The following is an 11,862-nucleotide window of genomic DNA, read 5'->3' as shown; positions in this document are numbered from 1 at the left end:
AGTTGGGATGCTGCAGCCTCCCTGATCTTGTGTAATGAGATTGTTCAGAAACTGATCAGTCTAGGGACTTCCCCAGACAACTCCAGCAGGAGTAGAAACCAAACCTGTATTGGCCAAGGAGGAGCTATGAGGATCATAGTCCCTCTGTCCTTCCAAAACTTCAAGAGTCTTCACCACTAAGGGAAGCTGAGGATATGAGTACAGAAGTCCAATTCCCTAAAACAAACTAACCAAATAATTACACCACCAATCACAAACCTGTCACTAACAGAAAGCTAGGTACCAAAAAGACTAAAACAAGCAATCATAAAACCAACATTAAAAATAGTCGGGAGAGTTGTTGACTGGGATAATTAGACAGATATCAAATATATCATTCCTGGTAAAAATACTCGAAAAAACAGTTCTTAACCAACGAGAGAACCATTTAGACGATCATGAAATCTTTTACCCAAATCAATTCGGTTTCAGAAAAAAACCAAACATTCAACAGAGACCTTACTATCATCAATAACAGATCTGATACTGTGAGGAATCGACTCTGGCAAATCATAATGCCTTGTACTCATTGACCTCACAGCATCATTTGACATAGTAGATCATAAGCTACTATGCCAACAGTTAAACATCGGAATCGATGGAACGGTATTAAAATGGTTCAAATCATTCCTAGATGAGAGAACATACCAAGTAAAATTCAATGGTCAGATATGACACCTTTCAATGTAACACTGGAGTCCTCAAGGATCAGCTCTATCTGCTACACTATTCAACATCTACATGTTTCCATTATGTAAAGTACTCATAGACTTTGGTCTAAACTTCTTCCTCTACACAGCTCATCAACAATTTTATTTTCCACTAACAAACAGAAAAGACAGCCTCATTAATTGCAAAATATATGACAATGATAAATGAAAAATGATCCCAACTTAAACTAATACTAAATACCAAAAAAACAGAAATACAGCTAAACCGAAACCCCCCAAAAACCCTACCACCTGCTATAGACAAGAAATTGCCAAATCAATCCACTGATGCAAGTGAGTACAACTGGATGAAAACATACCATGTATAATTTATGTCATAAACCAAGTAGTCTTTAACGATTTGTTACTGGATAATAATGGCACCTTTTGTAAAATACAAGCTAATTGTTACTATATGTGCCCTATTGTAAACCATTATGATGGTAAATAACTTAATGACGGTATAGAAAAACACGTATAAATAAATAAATAAAACAAACAATGAAAGAGCATATCAGTAAATTGATAAAATCCAGCTATAGCAAGCTGTGGATACTTAGCCCACTAAAACCGTAACTACTACAGACTTCAGAACTGTTCTACAAACACCAATATTTTCAAACCTTGACTACTCAACTCCCTGATCCTTGGTCTTCCTGCTTGTCACATAAAACCACTACAACTTCTACAATATGCAGCCAAGACTTATTCGGAGACAGGAAATACAATCACAATACTCCTACATTGAAAGCACTACACTGGCTACCAATTCAATCTAGTATCCAATATAAAACATTAACGATCATATTCAATATCATTAACCTAAATAATAATGATCTGCTTGGAATACCATTTAAACAACACAAACCCAACGAACATTAAGTTTAGAAACTAAAGGTCTCCTCTCAATCTCTACATTGCAAACCTCCGACCTGTCACAAACAGCATCCCTCACCCTATCTTCAAAGACATTCTCTCCCATATATGGCCCATCAGCAAGTTGTTCCTGTACCTTCAATTGGAGAGCCGAGGCCTGCAGTCATGCCATTCTGTGAGCGCTGATTCCCGCTGCAGAGGCTCTCAATGCTGTAATGAAATCAAAGGGTGCATGGACCTTCTGGTTCCTGCACTTGTGTACCAGCAACAACTCCTGCACCTGCTTCCAGATGTCCTGCAAGCATTGGCTCCTGTAGAGCTGGAAGGCAGTGATACAGGCAATAAGTATGGCACCCTGGAACACCTTCCTCCCAAGAGCGTCCATTGCTCTGTGGTCCTTCCTCAGGGGCACCGAGGAATGGGTCAGAGAGTGCTTGGGCCTCGAGGGCAGATTCAACCACCATTGACTGGTGAGGCAGCCTACACTTATCAAATCTGGCAGCCTTCTGGACAAGGTAAAATCCATCTGTCTTCTTATTAACAGAAGGCACTGTGAGGGAGTGTTCCCAAATCCTCAGCAACTCCTTAAGGATTCGTGTACTAGGACTGCCACAATCTCCTTAGGCGGCTCCACGAACTGGAGGATCTCAAGCTTTTTGTGCCTGGCATCCTCTTCTGTCAAAAGCTGGAAGGGGATGGTCTCCACCTTTACCCTCACTAACCCTGCAAAAATGAAGTCCTCATCTGGAGGGGAAGGGTCTGATGGGAGACCATCAGAGTGTTCATAGAACTCTGATCATCTGCTCAGGGATCATAGGGACCTTCATCCTCACCTTATACCACAGGAGATGGGGCCCTAGGTGCTCGGCCTAAATCCAGAGGTGCAAGCACCAGTGGAACTGGATGAGGGGCTACAGGCCTCCGCCAGCCCCGCTGAAGCTTCCTCTTAACAGAAACCAGCAACAACCACCATATCGGTAGGGGGAGGCCTCTGTGTCCCTCCAGGCATCGGTACCATCCCGGAAACAGCTGCCAGCTGGGTCGGTAATGCACCAATGAGCACATGGTTTCTCCAGAAATGATACAAAGGCCCTGCAGTGCCCGGCTCCACCGCCAGCTGGATTTGGCACTCCAGTTCCTCCTCAAATGTTGTTGATACAAACACCGACTGGGAAGAAGGAGGGTTTGGCCAAAGGATCAGCAACTGGCATCCGGACTGATGGGGACCATCTTGGACCCTAAGCATTGATGGAGGATGGGGGTTCCTAGCCATGGAGACACTTCGGGGGCATCGCAGCAAAAGCCGGTGCATCCCCATGCAACAACAACTGGTAACAATGCTTCTTAGTCTGCCCTCGATGGTCAGCTCAGTCCTTCCCTGGTGCAGAGGGCGAAGACAAACCTGGCATACTCGGCCTGAGGGAGACAGATAACTAATGGACACCAAGCCATCGGCAGGACAGTTGGTTCCATCGAGGTCCTTAGATGCCAATGCCTCGGACTTCCTCGACCCGAAGCAGATGTCCCTTCTGGGTCATCTGGGCACCAAGCAGCAATCTCAGATGTCATGCGATGCCCCCAGGCAGAGGATACATTCCTCGAGGATCAGTGATGGACATAGTCCTCGGGCTCTGGGGGCATTGGTGAAAACCAGAAGTGGCCATGACAGGGCAAAACAAAAAGGCCAAGCAACAAACGAGCGCAGCAGGCAGCAAGGCACCGCTACCAAGGGAGGAATAGACTGTGAAAGAAAACTTACCAAAATGCCGAAAACCCTGACTCGGGATACTACAGGAAGGTACCAGAGTGTGATCCGGCCACAAATTGAAGAGAAAAAAAAATTGTGAAAACACACAACAAAAGTTTTCCCACAAGCCAAAAAGCCAAGTTTTGATAGTCCTCACATATGGGTGACATCATAGGATGGAGCCCAATCACGGAACACTTTTGTCAAAGTTTCTAGAACTTTGACTGGCACTTACTGGGCATGCCCAGCAGCAATGCACTGACCCTGCATCCAGCAGGGGTCCCCCTTCAGTCTCATCTTATAGTAAAAAGTACATGCGAAAAATAAAATAAGAAAACGTAGGCGAACCCAACTCCGCGGGGTGGCGGGCAGGTTTCGTGAGGACTAACATCCTGCTGTCCGGAGAACACCTGCTACATGTAAGCAACTCTTTCTCACAGGACAAGCAGGATGGTAGTCCTCACATATGGGTGAGTACCGAGCTGAGGATGCCTGAGCAAAGCACCAAATGCACCCAAAGACGTGCAACAGGCACAACAGGGGTGGAAATTTGGTTAGGAGGGCATCCTGAACGGGTCGGTGGAAGGATGTTGGGAAGTTAAACTGAAAACAAGTTGCGTAGAATAGATTGGCCAAAGATGGAATCTAGTGTGCCAGCCTTATCTAAGCATTAATGGGCTGTGAAGGTATGGAGAGAACTCCAGGTAGCAGCCTTACAAATATCAGCACACGGCACCGAACGGAGGTGCGCTACTGATGTCGCCATGGCCCTGACAGAGTGTGCTTTTACATGGTCTTGCAGCGGAATGCCTGCTTGCTGGTAGCAAAAAGAAATGCAGTCCACTAACCAGGAGGAGAGAGTCTGCTTTCCCACAGGATTTCCCAATTTGATGGTATCGAAAGAGACAAACAATTGAGTGGATTTCCTGTGGGCCGACATGCAGTCTAGATAGAAGGCTAGGGCATGTTTGCAGTCCAAAGAATGCAGAACCTATTCTCCTGGGTTCGAATGGGGCCTGGGAAAAAAGGTAGGTAGGATAATAGATTGGTTAATATGAAATTCCGACACTACCTTTGGCAAAAATTTAGGGTGAGTGTGGAGCACTACCCTGTCATGCAGAATTTTAGTGTAAGGTGGATAGGTAACTAATGCCTGTAATTCACTAACTCTGCAAGTGGACGTAATAGCGAGAAGGAAAACTACTTTCCACGTGAGATAACGGAGATCACAGGAGTGGAGAGGCTCAAATGGAGGTTTCATGAGCCATCCCAAAACCACGTTGAGGTCCCAAGCAGGGGCCGAAGGGCACAGTGGAGGTTTTAAGTGGAGCAAACCTCTCATAAAGTGTTTTACTAAGGGCTGTGTTGAAATAGGAACATTCCCTACGCCTTTATGAAAAGCGGCTACCTCGCTGACATGCAACCTGATGGAGGAAGTTTTCAGGCCTGCCTCCAACAGGTGCCAGAAATAGTCCAGAAACTTCACCGTGGAACAAGTGAAGGGGTCTAACGACATAGAAGTGCACCATAGTGTAAACCTCTTCCATTTAGAATAAGACCTTCTCGTAGAAGACTTTCACGAAGCTACCAGGACTCTGGACACCGACTCTGAAAGGTTAAGAGGTTGGAGAATTAACCTTTCAACATCCAGGCAGTCCGAGATAGGGCTTGGAGGTTGGGGTGGCGCAGGCATCCGTTGTTCTGAGTTATCAGAAGCGGATCCTTCCCCAGAGGAATGTGGTAGCGTACTGATAAGTCCTGGAAGATTGGAAACCACACCTGGCGTGGCCAGTGAGGGGCTATCAATCATTATGCCCTTGTCCTTCTGTAACTTCACGAGTCTTCGATATTAGTGGAAGTGGAGGGTATCCATAGAGGAGACTTCTGGCCCACGAGAGTGCGATAGCATCTCTCGGTTGCGAGTGGTGGCTACGAGTTAGAGAGCATAAGTTTTCTACTTTGCGATTGTGAACTGACGCAAATAGGTCTATGTGAGGGTAACCCCAAAGTTGGAATATTGTGTCTGCTACCATGGGGTTGAGAGACCACGCGTGCGGAAGAAACGTGCAGCTCAACTTGTCCGCCAATACATTGTCCACGCCCGGCAAGTAGGTGGCTGTGAGGTACATCAAGTGGGAAAGGGCCCACGCCCATATCTGTGCAGTTTCCTGACACAAGAAGTAGAAGCCCGTTCCCCCTTGCTTGTTGATGTACCACATCGCCACCTGATTGTCTGTTTGAAGCAGGATGGCCTTGTTTGAGAGGCAATCCTGAAACGCCCTGAGGGCATATCTGATTGCCCGAAGCTTCAGGAAATTTATCTGGTGTTTGGCTTCCTCTGGAGACCAGGTTCCCAGAGTCTGTAGGTCACCAACATGAGCAACCCACCCTGGGTTGGAGGCATCTGTTAAGGTGATTTGAGGATCTAGAGCCTGAAATGGAAGGCCTTGAAGTAAATTGGAGTGTTGCATCCAGCCAGCGATAGTCAGATCTATGTGGTAACGTGAACAATGCTGGACATTGGTTGACAAACCTGAACCCACTGAGATTTTAAGGTCCACTGCATAACTCTCTTGGCTAGGCGGGCCATCGGAGTGATATGCACCACGGACGCCATGTGGCCTAGCAGTATGAGAAAGTGACTAGCAGTTGAGGATACTCGAGTCTGTAAATGATTTGCGAGAGAGGCTAGGGTGAAAGCTCAATCCTGAGGGAGGAAGGCTGTCGCCTGTATGGTGTTTAGGTCGGCTCCTATAAAGGAATAGGGTTTGGGATGGAACTATCCTGGATTTGGGATAGTTGATTAGAAACCCTAGGGAGATTAGGGTGTGGAGAGTGAGACGCAAAGACGCCAATGCGGCTGGTTGAGTCGGAGCCCTTATCAACCAATCGTCGAGATAAGGGTAGACATGGACACCCCGACTCCTGAGAAAGGCTGCGACTTCTACGAAGCACTTGGTGAATACTTGTGGAGCAGACGCTAGGCCGAATGGTAGTACATGGTACTGAAAGTGACGAGGACCGACCAAGAATCACAGGACTTTGCGATGAGATGGAACAATTGAGATGTGTGTGTATGCGCCCTGGAGATCTAGAGAGCATAGCCAATCTCCTTTTTGTAGAAGAGGAAGTAGCGAACCCAAGGTTACCATCTTGAACTTCTCTCTTTGTATATACTTGTTTAGGGCACAACGGTCCAGAATTGGACGAAACCCACCTGACTTTTTTGGGATGAGGAAATACCGGGAATAGAACCCCTGCCCCTGTTGGGAGAGGGGCACTGGTTCTATTGCCTGTGATTGGAGGAAGGTTGAAACCTCCTGTTCCAGAAGGAGAGAGTGCGTGGACGATCCCCACGTCAGCCGAGGTGGGGAATCTGCCAGTACAGTCAGGAAGTTGAGATGGTAACCCTGAGTGACTACCACAAGTACCCACTGATCGGTGGTGACTGTGTGCCAAGTGCTGGTGAAGTGGCACAAACGACTGCCGACCAGTACCGATGGAAGAGGAGGTTGGCCTATGCTCTCTAGGAAGGAGTCAAAACCCTGATGCTGGTCTTGGCTGAGGTTGGGTCATCTGAGGCCGGAACTGGACCTTCTGATAAGGCTTGAAAGGGTGACCTCGGGAAGCAGGAGGATAATACCTTCTTGGTTTATAGGCTGGTTGTTTAGAGTCTCGTCTGAATGTCCTCTTGGAGGTGGACAAGAACTCAGCAGGCACTGAAGAAAGTTAACGCAGCGTTTCATGGTGGTCCTTGAGCTGCGCCACAGGCTCCTGAATTTTATCTCCGAAGATATTATCTCCAGCACATGGCAGGTCAGCCAACTTGTCCTGTACCTCTGGTCTGAGGTCAGAGAATTTCAACCAGGCCCACCTTCTTGCACTAATCCCCACTGCGGACACTCTAGAGGCAGTGTCAAATTTGTTGTACGCAGCGCAGACCTCATGCTTACCAGCATCCAGGCCTTTCTGCGCAAGAGCATTAAGGTCATCCTAGAACTGGTCAGCTAAAGATTCAAAGAAATCCTGTATCTTTTTAAACAGGTTTCTGTTATATTAGGTCATGTACAACTGGTAGGAAGCAATGCGAGATATAAGCATTGAGCCATGAAAAACCCATCTGAAAAAAGCATCTAGGGACTTTTGTTCCTTTCCTGGAGGTATGGAGGAATGAGGTTTGGAATGTTTTGCCTTTTTCTGGGCTGATTCCACAACCACAGAGTGATGATCCAGTTGTGATCTTTGAAACCCAGGAGCTGACTACACAAGATCGGTGGCATCTGTCTTACGGTTAACAGGTGGAACCAAACCTGGATGCTCCCAATTCCTCTTTAGCAGGACTTCCAGCATCTTGTGCCTTGAATCTTCTTCTGTCTGAAGCTGAAATGGAACTGTTTCAGACATTTCCTTGATGAAGTTAAAAAAGGACAGATCCTCTGGAGGAAAATGCCTTCTCTCTTCAGGAAGAGGGCTCTGAAGGCAGATCATCTGTATCCTAGGAAGAATCATCAGTCCAAGGATCATAAGCTTGATCACCAGCTCCTGAGGATCTTCAGAAGGGAGAAAAGGCATTAATCCCAAAGGACCAGGCCTAGGCATCGCAGGTATCGATGGAGGCATCGATGAAGGAACCGGCGACATCGATGGATGAGTCTGTGGCAGAATTCCAGACGGCGGTATTCTGATGACAGAGGTATTGGCATCAAAGGAAGATGACATACTGGTGTTTTTGGTTCAATCGATGGAAGGGCACCAAGCAATGCATCCAATCTACCCAGTAGCGGTGCGAGCGCCATGGGAATCAGATCGGTGACTGGCTCGGGCACCGGTATTGGCATCGATGGAGGCTGGAAGCCCTGCAGTGCTTTACCGATGGCCTCTTGGATCATATGACCCAAATCCTCGTGGAAGCCTGGGGCGGGGAACCCCGGCACCGGAGTAGGAGGCAGCACTGGCGTAGCCGGAGGGTCCACCGGTGAAAGAGTAATCATAGCTCCCTGCACCGATGAAGGTGGGGGAACGCCTCTGTGACACAGTCGCAGAGGAGGATGGGGCCTTCTCTGGACGGGATTTCTTCATCTGTGGCTCTATCGACACCGAAGCCAAGGTCTTGCCTGGTTCGGCGGATTGAGCCTTCCAACGCCGGTGCCGACGCTTTTCACGATGTTCTCCTCGGTCCTTCTCCTGAGGTGAAGAGGAAGACGTTGACACCTTCGGAGTAGCCGATGCCGGTCAGGCTGTGGCGGTGACCCGCTGCTGGCGAGAGGTCGATGGCACCGGCTCAGATGAAGTGGTCGATGGAGTCGGGAGTTTTGAATGAAAAAGAAACTCCATCTTCTCCAAATGGGCTTTTCGGCCCTTCAGCATCATTTGGGCACATTTGGTGCAAGTTAGAGTATCGTGGTCGGACCCCAAACACAATACACACTCTATGCGGGTCTGTGATGGACACTGTCTGAGGACAATCAGGGCACCGATGAAAACCCGACGCCATGGCTCTGATGGCCGGTAGGCCCCAAAGGGAAAAAACTCGATGGGAATCGACCGCAACAAGGGTAAAAGCTTACCTTTCGACCGCGGAGTACAGATATAGATAGGGGGACCCCCATGGTATAACATTTTTTGAAATTTTTTTAAGAAGTTCCATGAGGAAAATTCCTGTCAGGAATCCCAAGAGAGCTCCTTAACCCGCTTGGCCTCTGCTGCGTGGGGGGAAAAAAAAAAAAAAAAGATTGAAGGGAGACCACTGCTGGATGCAGGGTCAGTGCATTGCTGGGCAAGCCCAGTAGGTGCCAAAGTTCTAGAAACTTTGACAAAAGTGTTCTGTGACTGGGCTCCATCCTGTGATGTCACCCATATGTGAGTACTACCATCCTGCTTGTCCTGTGAGAACATTTGTTTTGAGTACATGGCTAAAAGCATGCTTAAAGCAATAGGTAAGATTTCCTTGGTAGGCATGAACACCTGGGTACCATCTGGCCAGCACATGGGCAATGAAGACTATGCAACACTTCATTCTGTGCTGACATTGTCCACCACCATTGTCAGCAACAGCTTCATACTTCACTACCTCATTAAAAAAAAAAAAGTGCAGCCTGATCACCAGGCCAATTGCATTAAATGTTTTCTGGAATCTTCAACATATTAGGCCAGTTCCAGGAATCTTCTACAGCAGTATATGGGTTGAGTTACATGCACTGCTGAAGGGGATAGTAGAGGACCCCACTGTCCTTGAGGATCAAAGTGGATCTTCACTTGTGGCTTGAGAATTCAGCAACCGCTGCTGGCAGAGAAGGCACTCCAAAAAAGCTGTTTTCTGCAAGTTATGAGTCAGGCAGGGGTCGCGCTAAGGCTGCACTTAATCCTCCACATGCTTCATGCTCTCAACCCCATGAAGAAATGAAATAAAAATGAAGTAACATCCACATTTTTCTTTAAAAAGTATATTTTGATTTCTAAAAAATTAAAGTAACGGGTTACTGTATTAGTCCATTTGGAGCACTATTTGATAAAACCTGTACAAACGATATTCCCTCTTTAATATGCAAAAACTGAACCTGACTGACTGGGCAAGTCACTTTATTCCCTACCTAGTGGCTCAGTTTACCCACCTCTAACTACCCAAACATTGTACCACCTCAATACACTTTAGAGCCAGTCAGTAACAAAATTGCTAGCTCAACATTGCACATCAGGAGGTGGCTGTCTTTCTTTTTTATATATTGAATTGTAAAACATTGAGATGAAGTCCAGATTTACAGTCCAAAGGGGACAGATGTCTTGCATCTACATTAAAAACAATTAATCAGGCCCAACAAATCCAAATTCTTTGAAACAGTGGTTCCTAAAGCTGCCTTCATAGATCCACAGCCTGTCAAGTTTAAAGGATATCTACAATGAACATGCATGAGATATTTACACAGAGAAATGGAATGCAAATATGTTTGTCATGCAAATTCATTATGAATAGCTTGAAAACCCAATCAGCTAGGAGTTCGAAGGCAAGATCTTAGAAGGTTATTCTTTAACCTATTTTATGTTGATAGCAACCCTGTAGTAGAAACAAGACCCCTGTCCTCAAAATGAAATCCATAGTGTAAACACGTTTAAGCTACAGGGGTTTATTTATTTTTGTTTTAGTATCACCACATATGGCAGCATCTTTTTTACCATGATATAACTAATTGTTAAAGATGTAAGAAGTTTGTTATGGTATTTGTCTCAACTTATGCTAAATAGATTCATATCAAATAGACACAACTGACAATTTGTACAACTTTATTTAATCATGAAATCTACAAATGTTTTTAAAGTCATCTGATCTCTTGGTCAGGTAAGGAACATTACATACTGCAGTTAAAATGTGCTTCTGAGATGTCTATATTACTACAAGAAAGCACAACAATTCAGTCTAGCGTTTCTTGCAGGGTGAAGTATACAGAATACACGTCACAACCATCAAATCACACCATATATAAGCAAAACAATTTGTGCAAATCAGAGGACCTGAATCTAAAATCCTGATATATATATATTAAAAAAATAGTACATTATGATTTTACTAATAACTAGCAATACAATAGCAAATATTCTGTTGCTGAAAAAAAGCACAGAAAGAAAACAAAAGCACAAATCAGTCCCTAATGGGCTAGTGAAAAAAAAAGTACAATACAGTAAGAAATAGTATATTGGCAATATAAAAAGATCTAATTACATTAGTTGCCAAATATAGATTATGGATTAAAAGCCACATTGAGCAACCCAACATCATCAAAAGTTCAAATTTCACATTCACTATGAGAACTTATATTCTTTGATAACACTGATTAAGGTTTTTACACTGATAAAATTAGTTAACAGAAGTAGATGCACAGAGATGTCACCTTTATACAGCCAATATGTAACAATGCAAGCTTTCAGAACGACAACATTTCCTTGCTCTAAATCTAATCTTAGTAGTCACAAGACCTTGTAATTTTAAATAAATTAGCCTTATTTTAAAAAAGGTATAATTTCCACTATTGGCTTTTCTTTTCACATTTGAGGGGGTTAACACAGCATTTCCCCCTTATACAGAGTAATCATATTTAATTTGCTCATTTTGCTTTTGACATTCAGATGACGTTTCTTTGCGTATAAATTGGAACAGACACCAGTAATCCGCAACACACAATCCTTGATTCTTTCAAAAGAAAATATGTGGCAGAATACAAATGTGCCATCATTTTTAATATTAATGAATGTGCAAGGAATTACAGCAGCACAAGCTCAAGGGGGTTGGAGCAGAAAGAAGCTTTTAACAGTGGGCGTACAAGTCCAATAGTTGACAAGGCCACCTAAAGTCACAAATGGTCCCTCGATGTCCAGATTTCAAAATCTTCCCTTGTGTGTTTGGAACTTATCAAATCCAAGTATAAAAATACAAATGTATATTTTTTGGGGATGAAAAATAATTGGAGGCCATGCCCAAATTCTCAGGTTATTTTTGAT

The sequence above is a fragment of the Rhinatrema bivittatum genome, chromosome 11 (assembly GCF_901001135.1).
Source record: "Rhinatrema bivittatum chromosome 11, aRhiBiv1.1, whole genome shotgun sequence".
NCBI lineage: Eukaryota > Metazoa > Chordata > Amphibia > Gymnophiona > Rhinatrematidae > Rhinatrema > Rhinatrema bivittatum.
This window is presented reverse-complemented; position numbering follows the sequence as displayed.